The sequence below is a fragment of the Herpailurus yagouaroundi genome, unplaced genomic scaffold (assembly GCF_014898765.1).
Source record: "Herpailurus yagouaroundi ecotype Mexico unplaced genomic scaffold, PumYag 182, whole genome shotgun sequence".
In the NCBI taxonomy this organism is placed as follows: domain Eukaryota; kingdom Metazoa; phylum Chordata; class Mammalia; order Carnivora; family Felidae; genus Herpailurus; species Herpailurus yagouaroundi.
In genome coordinates this window covers 53,254,672-53,266,321 of record NW_024412413.1, presented here as the reverse complement: position 1 = coordinate 53,266,321, position 11,650 = coordinate 53,254,672, and the positions used below count along the sequence as shown (strand labels likewise).

The following is an 11,650-nucleotide window of genomic DNA, read 5'->3' as shown; positions in this document are numbered from 1 at the left end:
AATCATGTCTAGCCGGGGGGGTGGGGGGGGGTGGGGGGTGGGGGTGGTATTTGTGTGTGTGTGTGTGTGTGTGTGCATATAAATGTCCTTTGAGATACACTTGTAGACCACAGATTATGTCTGTAATGTTGACCAAGCGCTTCCATAGTAGGCCACTCCCGAAAATGAAATTAAATGTTACTCAAACTCGCTTTTACAAAGTCGGTGATTTAACATTTATCGGCTCTTCTCACCCATTTAAACCCATCCTAGGGACACAGCATTGTGTGGTAGAAAGACGGCTTTGGAGTCAGACAAAATCTAGGTTAAAACCTTGACTTTGCACCTACTACCTGGGGACCTTGAGCAAGCCATCTGAGTGTTGTCAGTCTCAGTTCCTTTCAATGTAAAATGAAGATCATGGTACCTCATAGGTTAAATTTTAAATATGAGAGGCGCCTGGGTAGCATAGTCAGTTAAGCACACAACTTCAGCTCAGGTCATAATCTCGTGATTCATGAGTCCAAGCTCTGCGTCGGGGTCTGTGCTGACAGCTCAGAGCCTGGAGCCTGCTTCGGATTCTGTGACTCCCTCTCTACCCCTTGCCCACTCATTCTCTCTCTCTCTCTCTCTCTCTCTCTCTCTCTCTGAAAAATAAATAAACATTAAAAAAAAAAGTTTAAAAAAATCTTACAGAGTTATATCTTCAGATTACTCAAGTTTTGTTGGATTGTGTCGAAGTAGGTGCCTGGATGTACAATTTGGTCATAATTCATAGAAAACATATACTGGAAACAGAGCCAGAAAATTAGTGCCTAAACTGGACAGAAGTTGTCCTTGAAGTACAGAGTAAAACTAGCCCCCCAGAGGGGAGCGCTGCACATGAAGCCTGGCTGATAGCCTGAGAGCAGTGGCTCTGTAAGGCCTGTGTGAATAGTCTTATATCTTCAGGTCCTTGGGCTCCTGAATGGATACAAGCAATCTTGAGGTCAGTCTGTTACTACACCTCGCTTTTTATTCTCTCAGGAATCGTATGGCTTAACTCCCATGAAATGAGGGGATTTACGTCATTGTTCCCTTCCAGGAGATTTTTGTCTCCTCATTATATGAATGGCCCTAGATAGTCAACAAGTCTAAATTTCCCCCACACTTTGTTAGACCTGGAATTCGCACAGGGGTGTCCATATCGCCAGGTCTGGCAGCCTGCTCGTGAAGGACCTCATCTTCACGTTGGAGAATCGTGGTGCCTGCCACAACCCTATTCAATTCTAAGGAAACTCATCCACCTGTGTACTGTGTTTTACCACAAGATGGTACCATCTATCTCTTTATGTGGTACTTGGTGCTGCTTGTCAACCTTCCAAAAAATGCTGTCTGCATTGATCCATTTGTTGCCAGCAAAGCCTTTGGAATGTCAAGACCTTGGCAACAGACAAGTGAATCATATCAAAAGAAATGTTCCAGTGTCTTCCAACATCCTTCCTTACTCTACGGAGTTTGTGAGTTACTTTCTAACGGGCAACTCCAAGCTGTCAGTTGACTCTAGACTTAGTTGGAAATCTGCCTACATAGTTCTGGCGATTTGCATGACAAAACTGGAGTCCCTAAAGCTTGAAGCTCCAGAACGCATCAAGGTCTGAATTCAAAGTTTCACTAAACCAGAAATACAGGCTTTGAGGCCAATGCTGGGAGGGAACTCCACTATTTCAGGTTGCTTTTCTGTCACTTATACAGAATTTTACACCTCAAGAAGGAGCCAGTCAGCTGAATGCATTCATACATTAAATATTTTGCAACATACCCTATGTACCAGGAATGTACCTATATGTAAGGAATTAAAAAACAAACGACAACAGCAACAAAAACTGTGTCCCGTCCTCAAGAGCTCACAGCCTGCTGGAAGAGAGAATTACACAAATATTACAGAGCATTCGTGCTAAGAATTCCAGTAGACATATTTACAAAGAACTATGGGAATTCAGAGAAAGACCTGTCTGTCCATGGATAAAGCATCCGAACTTGTCTAGAGTGGAATTTAAAGGATAAATCGATTTCATGGCATCTTTTAGTACCAGCATAGGGACTTTGGGGCAGAATTTTTTTCTCCTCTAGGATCAGCTGGAACCAAGACTTTCCTGATGCATCGCTTGAGGAGAAGACAGGTTCCTGGGATGGTTATAAGCTACTCAGGTTAACTGCCACTAGGTCTATGGAACCACCCATCAGCGCAGGCAAAGGGTTTCAGTTATCTCCATCCATCAAGTGAATTCATCCCACAGGACATTCATCCCACAGGGGATCACTGAAAGCTGGTTCATTGAGAGGGTAGTTCCCAGAAGGAATTGCTCCCACTCGATGCAAGTTGTCTGGCCTATTGCCATAGTGTCTTCCATGTGTCACTGGTCCTAAAGTGACTTGTTTCCATTTAGATGTCTTTCAAACATCTTAAACTACACAATTAGTTGTCTTCCTCTTCCAAAACACACACACACACACACACACACACACACACCCCTATTTCCTCTCAAACCTTAACCTCAGTAAATGGTGTCACTAACCATGCTGTTTGTCAAGCTAGAATCTGCAAATTCCTATTTATTTCTCCCTAGCCTTCCAATTAATTACCAAGTTCTATACTTTTATGGCTCTTCAAATTTATATTTGGCTCAGGCACATTTTGTAATAAAATAATCTTTTTTCAGGTAGCAAGTATCTGCTTCAGAGATAATATGTTACTGAAATCAATTCCAAATTTCGGAAAACATAATGTAGAAAACCTTACATATAAGATACATTATTTGATCTATAAAATAAGTGAAAGCTATATCTGGCAAATAGAACTTCTGAAGTATGAAGTTTATTTATGGTATCAATAACTTCTAATATAGACCTTATAAGAAAAAATTTTTGCAACTATGTATGGGGATGGATGTTGACTTGTTGTGGTGATCATTTACTAATATATACAAATACTGAATCATTATGTTGTACACCTAAGTGTGATGTAATGTTATATGTCAATTATACCTCAATAAAAATAATAATAATTACTTTTTTATGTTTATTTATTGTTGAGAGAGAGAAAGCAGGGGAGGGACAGAGGGGGAGACAGGATCCGAAGCAGGCTCCACACTGACAGCAAAGAGCCCAATGCAGAGCTCGAACTCACCAACCACAAGATCATGACCTGAGCCAAAGTTGGATGCTTAACCAACTGAGCCACCCAGGTGCCCCAAAACTATGTTCTTTTTTTTTTTAATGTTTATTTATTTTTGAGAGCTGTGGGAGGGGCAGAGAGAGAGGGAGACACAGAATCCAAAGCAGGCTCCAGACTGAGCTGTGAGCAAAAAGCCTGACCCTGGGCTCGAAACCCACGAACCGTGAGATCACGACCTGAGCCAAAGTCAGACATTTAACCAACTGAGCCACCCAGGTGCCCCTGTTCTTTTTTTATTTTTTTCAACTTGCAATCTCAGTCCCTAGGGGTCCTACATTTGTACTGGACGTGAGGCGGCCACCACAGCAGTGTCACAGAGGAAGTTACACTCTGGGCTGTTCACCTGTCAGGATGTACTTCTATTGAAATCATTTTATTGCAATGGTTCTTACGTGCCCTCTTTTACAGTTAAAATAACTTTTGCCAAAAGGAGTAAATAGTGCAAGTGAATATAGCATGTTTTACATTCTGATGTGGGACTGACGGTGGCAAAACTAACACACTCAACAATAACTGTTGAATACCTACTGTGTTGCTAATCAGTGGACCGCAGATTCTGTGAATGAATCTCAGTGCCGACCTTCAAATTTTGCGAAGCCGGTAATGCTAAAGAAAATAAATAAATAAAATTACAAATTAAGCACTTGGAAATATTTTCAGATGCTGCTGCATTTGTCTTTTATTTGCTTTCTAGAGCTCACACTGGCCTCTTTCAAATAATAACAGGGATTATGTTTTGTTTATCAATCCGAATGCAAATGATAGATTCTCAGACTGTTTACTGAAAGAAGTTAGACAAACAAGCTGCACTTAGAATATCTGGATGGCTAAATCAACTGGTTTAAATTTATCTTAGGTTCAAGCATGGTTTCTACAGCCTGTCTTACTTAAAATGTATTTGAATTGTTTTAAATATATTATCTTATTTACCTTTCTGAAATGAAAATGGAAGCAATCCTTGCAACTTACCTTCCTGGATATACCTACAGTGAAGCCTTGTTTTTGAAAACCACAGAGGAATCTCCTGCCAGGCCAGAAGGGGCCTTCTTAATGCAGTCTGACCTCAGTTTCCAAAGTTGGTGTTTTCTCTTTTTGATTTGTTCTTCTTTTCTAGTCTGTTGTTTGAGATACTCGTTTTAATTAAAGCCTTTTAAAACTCACTAAAAACAAAGCAAAAAATGTGATAATGAGTCAATACGTCAAAATCAGTTTTCTAATTGATGTTGACCTTTTATTCATCATGTCCTTCCGATTTTCTATTCCTTACCTGTTGCTAAACTCCAGCTGGGATTTGTTTTAGTTGCATCAAAACCTTTCTTTTTTTTTTTTTTTTTTAACGTTTATTTATTTTTGAGAGAGACAGAGCATGAACAGGGGAGGGGCAGAGAGAGAGGGAGACACAGAATCGGAAGCAGGCTCCAGGCTCTGAGCTGTCAGCACAGAGCCTGACGCAGGGCTCAAACTCACGGACCTAGAGATCGTGACCTGAGCCGAAGTCGGACGCTCAACCGACTGAGCCACCCAGGCGCCCCCAAAACCTTTCTTTAAAAAAAAAAATAATTCTTGGGGCATCTGGGTGGCTCAGTCAATTAAGCATCTGACTTCAGCTCAGGTCATGATCTCATAGTTTGTGAGTTCGAACCCCGTGTCAGGCTCTGTGCTGACAGCTCAGAGCCTGGAGCCTGCTTTGGATTCTGTGTGTGTGTGTGTCTCTGCCCCTCCCCTGCTCATGCTCTGCCTCTTTCTTAAAAATAAATAAACATTAAAATAAATAAATAATAAAATAATTCTTTAGTTCTTTCGTGAGCTTTTGCTAGGTTATACTACCCATCTTGTCGGTATTCAAACTTTAGATATTCTTGTTCATTGTGGGTTCTTTTGCATTTTGACAATTTAAAACAAATATTGAATGAAAATACTCATTTTGAGGGACACGTGGGTGAACCGAGGGACATGTGGGTGACTCAGTCGGTTAAACATCCAACTCTTGGTTTTGGCTCAGGTCATGATCTCAGAGTTCATGGGTTCGAGCCCTGCATCAGGCTCTGAGCTGATAGCCCAGAGCCTGCTTCAGATTCTCTTTCTCTTTCTCTCTCTTCCCCTCTTCCTCTCTCACTCTAAGTAAATAAATAAACATCAAAAAAAAAAAAAAGATAGATATAGCCATGTGTGGGCACTGCAAACTCAGGAGAGCACATAACTCTTAATCTCTGGGTTGTAAGTTTGAGCCCCATGTTGGGTGTAGAGATTACCTAAAAATAAAATCTTAAAAAAAAAAAAAAAAAGGATAGGTATATCCAGGTGGTTTACTTAGGCTGATGGAGGATAGTAGGGGTGATGTTTCACTTCCAGGCAGGAGATTTAAGTGACGATGCATAATTAACCTCATTCCCTCTTTGTACCTCATCAGTTATGAAAGCCTAGGTCAAGAGAAACCTCAATCAGCCTGTGTCCTGAGTAAACAGACCCCGTAACAACTCACTATGAACATGGAGAACGACATGGATAAACTTGTTATGGTAAGCCACTGGGATATGAGGGTTGTTTGTCGTGCAGCATAACCTAGCACACCTGACTAGCACATTCCATATCCAGGGACAATGCCCCTTCTTACTGTCTGGCATACGCATTTCTAGGAAGCAAACAATAACTGCTCTCCCCTGATAGGTTAGACCAGTGGTTCTAAAACTAGTGGGTGAAAGTCTGATAAGAAAGAGGAGATTTGCATAGTCTCAAAATATCTCCTCACAAAATACTTATTAATTACAGAGGACAGAATAGTAAGTTTTACAGGGAAAAAACTGGGACACCTGAATGGCTCAGTCAGGTAAGTATTTGACTCTTGATTTCAGCTTGGGTCATGATCTCACCGTTCGTGAGTTCTAGCCCCACACTGTCAGTGCAGAGCCTGCTTGGGACTCTCTCTCTCCTCTCTCTGCCCCTCCCCCTCCCCCTGCCTCCCCCCTCCCCCAAAAATAAATAAATAAACTTAAAAAAAAAAAAAGGAAACCTACGGAGACAAACCTGATAGACACCAACTTAGCCAAATGATAGAATTTATATTATGGGATAAAGAGATAAGTAAGTATCATATGCCTCTTGACAGGATGCATTATGAAGGACATATCATTTCTGTGATATTACTGGTAAAAATACACACCCTGAAAGTATTCCTGAAGAAACATAGAAAGGACCAAATTGAAGGACATTCTTTAAAATAACAAAGGGTCAGGAGTAGCCAAGAAGACATGAATAAGAAGGAAAAAGTACGGGGGCATCTGGGTGGCTCAGTCGTTTAAGCGTCTGACTTCTGCTCAGGTCATGATCTCGAAGTCTGTGGGTTTGATCCCTGTGTTGGGATCTGTGCTGACAGCTCAGAACCTGGAGCCTGCTTCAGATTCTGTGCCTCCCTCTCTCTCTGCCCCTCCCCAGCTCATGCTCTATCTCTGTCTCTCTCTCTCTCTCTCTCTCTCTCTCTCTCAAAAGTAAACATTAAAAAAAAATTGTTTAAAGAAGTAAAAGATATATGGAAAGTTATGTGACACAGGGACATTGCAGGTCATTAGAAATATGTACTTTTCAGTAAGTAGTTCTGGGCTGACTATCCATGTGGGAAAACATGAACTAAAGCCATGCCTCACAGCACACACAAAAATAAATTCCAGGTGGATTAAATATAAAAGTATGAAAAATGGGCACCTGGCTGGCTCATTTGATAGAACACACAACTCCTGATCTCAGGGTTGTAAGTTCAAGCCCCATGTTGGGTGAAGAGCTTACTTAAAAATAAAATCTATTTAAAAAACGTATGAGGGGCACCTGGCTGGCTCAGTTGGGTAAGCATCTGACTCTTGATCTCAGATCAGGCCTTGATCTCAGGGTCATGAGTTTAAGCCCCTCACTGGGCTCCACATTGGGTGTGATGCTTACTTAAAAAAAAAAAAATTATATGAAAAGCAAAATTACAAACTCTTTAAAAATATTTATAGGAAAAATAACTTTATAACTTTTAGATAGGAAAGGACTTTTTTTTTAAGTTACAATGAGCAGAAGCTACAAGGAAAACCGATAAACTTTACAGTAACAAAATGTATCATAAGGAAAGGGGAAAGGGATCAACATAACACTGTATGTTAACCATACTAGAATTTTAATATTTCTTTTTTAATTTTTTTCAACGTTTATTTATTTTTGAGATAGAGAGACAGAGTGTAAGCAGGGAAGGAGCAGAGAGAGACAGACAGACAGACAGACAGAGAATCTGAAGCAGACTCCAAGCTCTGAGCTGTCAGCACAGAGCCTGACATGGGGCTCGAACTCACAAACCACAAGATCATGACCTGAGCAAAAGTAGGATGCTTAACCCACTAGCCGCCCAGGTGCCCCTGGAATGTAAATTTCTTAGTAATTCAAATCATAACTAATTTTTTTTTTAATTTTTGAGAGAGAGAGACAGAGACAGAGCACAAGAGAGGGAGGGACAGAGAGAGAGGGAGACACAGAATTCAAAGCAGGCTCCCAGTTCTGTCAGCACAGAGCCTGACACAGGGCTCGAACCCACAAACCACGAGATCATGATCTGAGCCAAAGTTGGATGCTCAACCGACTGAGCCACCCAGGCACCCCAATTATATGGGAATTTTTTTAAATATAGTAACAATAAACGAGTAAGTAGATAAAGAAAAAACAGATCATCAACCAATAGAAGATATAGGTAGTGAATATAACACAAAATATCAGAATTCAGAACATATGAACAACTGTGATTAAAAAAACAAAACAATTAACAGAAAATGGGCAAAAGAAATAAAGGGTAGTAGCTGGGAGTGGCAGCGTGGAAAAACAGAAAGTGCGCTGACAAAGAATTCCAAGGATATTGGCTTTGAGACCTAACTCTGCCAATACCCCTTTACTTTTCTGGAATAAGTAACTCAATCTCTTTGAATCTAGTTTTCTTATCTGTAAAACGGGAGCAAAGGGTGGGCATCCAGCATGAAAAGGCAGAGAATGAGAAAGGTTCGAGGTGGGGTGGGGTTGGGGTTGTCTATCAGGCCAGCCCAGGTTCTTAATGCTATCTGCCCAGTAAGATGACCTGAGGAGATTTTTAAACCACCCTGCCTTTGAGATTCTGTTTACTTCTCAGGGTCCTCAAACTCCAGCAAACCTCAGAATCTCCTGAAAAGCTTGTGAAACCACAGACTGTTGGGCCCACTCCCAGAGCTTCGGATTCAGTAAATCTGGGGCAGGACTGATCATTTGCATTTCTAACAGGTTCCCAGGAGATGCTGATGTTGAGGACCTACCCACTTGGAAAACTACTCAAAGTACAGTATGTGCAAAAAGGATTAGGAGGAAACACCAGGAGGGTAATTGAGAGCATATGCTTTTTTTTCTTTTTGTGAAATGAGGAACATATCTCACCACCTGAAAACCTACTGCATTTTGTTAGCCATATGCATTTAAAATGCATGCTTTTAAAATATGCTTTTTTTAAAAAAAAAATATGCTTTCAAAATACATGTGTTAAGGAACTGACTTTAGAGATTGCTCCCAGGAGGGAAGCTGTTGAATGAAAGAGACCTCCACTATATACATTTTGGTACTGCATGAATTTTACACCACATCCATATAAACAAACAAAAAACAAAAAAGAGTAAATCCAACAAAACCTTGGCTCAATTTATGAGTAACCATAGTAATAGAGAAACCCTCTGAATATATTATGTATGACTATCATCTTCCCCATGTTTGGTTCCCCAATATTTCTTATGTTATAGTAAAATGCATTCAAACAGTTACAAATGATAAAAAAAAAAAATGAGGGAAGAAAGGAGGATGGGTAAGTGGGAGGGGAGGGAGAAATGGAAAGCAAAGAAATATGGGCAGGTGTAATAAAGTGTGTGATTTCTGCTGAGTCAACTTCACTTTCTTGGAGGGCAGGGAGTTGGGGGTGGGGACAACAAATACATGAATATCAGGATCAAAATGTACACAACAGAGTATAAGGAAAGACGTCAAGTCAAGGGCAAATTATCAATTGATAACATTTTAAAATACTTTATCGAAGGGATTTCCATATCAACAAAGACTTGAGAGAAAAGGAAGGGGGCGCCTGGGTGTCTCAGTTGGTTGAGCGTCTGACTTCTGCTCAGGTCATGATCTCGCGGTTCATGGGTTTGAGCCCCAATCAGTCTCTGTGCTGACGGCTCAGAGCCTGGAGCCTGCTTCGGATTCTGTGTGTGTGTCTCTCTCTCTTCTTCTCTGCTCACACTCTGTCTCTCTCTCTCTCTCTCCCTCTCTCTCTCTCTCTCAAAAATGAATAAACAAACAAAAAAAAATTTAAAGGAAGGAAGACAAAGCAAGCTATCACCTACCTATGTATATCCACCTGTGACACATACATTAGATGCCAGATAGATAAAAGATTCTCAGTTTGAATCTTTATGTATATAACATATACATATTATATATTTGGTAAACCTTGGTTACAAAGTAGAAATGCGGAAAAGGAAATTTTTAGTTATAATATGCAGTGGAAAGCTGATGGCTTTCACAGGTGCAAGTTCAGGTTTTGTCCAGAAGAGGGGGGTGTGAAACTACAAATGTCATTATGGTTTTTTGTAACTTGTTTCCGGCATTTCCCTACTGAGCCGCCAGAGGAAAGTCCGGGTTGGGGCAAGGCGGCTATCGGCATTAGGGCAGACAAGTCTTTGCAGTGAGCCACTGTCTCCCACACCACTGCTTTGGGGCCACCCACCAGAACATCTGGCCACACTGCCAAGGCATGATATTCTGTCAGGCCCCTTTCCTTTACAACCTAGGAATCGAGATGATATTCTCAGTGTTAGTTTTCATTCTTTCCACCTGAACTGGTTAGAATCCAGAATGTGGGACGCCTGGGTGGCTCTGTTAAGCTTCCGGCTCTTGGTTTCCCCTGGGCTTCTGGTCTCACGATTTGTGAGTTGGAGCCCTTAAATCGGACGCTGGGCTTGACAGTGTGGAGCCTGCTTGGAATTCTCTCTCCCTTTCTCTCTCCTCCTACCCACCCCCCCACTCAAAATAAATAAGTAAAACTAAAAATAAATAAAAGACTGTCTCCCAGGTGAACGTGGCAATGAGGGGAGGCAAGTGTTTGTCCTCCTACAGACATGAGGTGCAGAAAATCAAAACGGAAGCCACCTCCCAAGAAGAAGATGACAAGCATTCACCTGGCCCTTCTGCAACCATGAGAAGTCTTGGGACGTGAAAATGGACCGTGCCCGCAAGACAGAAGTCATCTCTTAACACCTAGTGCCTGGAGAATTCAGATGCCCGTCTCGCATTCGTCAGAATGCGCAGTGGGCGCATACGGCGATTGGATAGATGCCTGCGAGACAGCCAATCACTAGCGAAGCAGAAGGCCCACCCACTTGGCTGTCCGGCCTGCTGTGCACCTGTCGCACTGGGGCCCGACCCAGAGACGTTCCAGGGTCCAGGAGGGTGTGTATCCAGGGCCTTCACAGGTATATGGAGTGGGTGTGGGCACACGGCTGCAAGTGTGGCAGTAACAGTGTGCTTGTGGGCACGGACTGGAGTTGAGTGGGGGGTGTTGGGCCCCCTGGGGGCCTGAAGTGCTTCCCTTGGCTCTGAAAGCCTTTAACTCGCTTACTCCTCCTCGGGGCCTGTGTCTCTCGACGACGTTCTGGTCAAGGACAAGCCCAGCAGAGGCTGCCTAGGGACTCTTCAGCCTCCTCACCCACCTTACTGACACTTTGCCCGTTTGAACTGGACCGCCCTTCCTCCCTCCCTGCCTTCCAAGGCCTGTGGCCTGAGATTCAAAGCCACAGTCCCACGGGCCCCTTGGCCGGGGCCTGGCACAACAGACCCTTTTCATGTTTAGCTGCTTTTGTAGAGGAGGAAGAGGCTGGGCGGAGGATAGCTGTCGGTCCAAGCCCTTAAATAAAACAGCCGAAGCAAAAAAAAAAAAAAAAAGAGTCCGGAATGTGTTCAGCATTTAATGAAAAATGGGTTTGTGTTATTGAAGTTTGCGCGATCAGAAATATAAATGCAGGACATTTTTGTGAAAAGAGCAGTGTTCAAGTTTGCCAGAACTTCAGTAGCTTTTAATTCTTCTTAGTGTAAAAAGATAAAATATGCTTACTCATTTCATTAAATGTAGTATGTTCATTAATTCCTCATGTACATTTCATTTGAAGTTACTTAAATAAATCCTCCTTAAATAACCATCAAGGCCTGTCGGGATACAGTTATGTTTTCATATGTGGCATGTGCTGTGCAAGTAAATCTGTCTGCTATGTTGTTTCTCGTTATCCAGACAATTCAAGGAAGAGGAGAGACAGACGCCAGTAAACACGTGTAAACATGTTCCTCCTTGCTAGCAATCAGGGAGATGCAAACTGAAATAAAAAGGAGATGGCATTTTAGACTCATCATATTGGCAAAAAATGTAAAGTC

At 42.0% G+C, this 11,650-nt stretch overlaps 1 pseudogene; it reads left to right on the top strand.

Moving 5' to 3' along the window:
• Positions 1-10,313: 10,313 nt before the first annotated feature.
• Positions 10,314-10,584, top strand: LOC121040073 (transcription elongation factor 1 homolog; annotated as a pseudogene).
• The last annotated feature ends 1,066 nt before the right edge of the window (positions 10,585-11,650 follow it).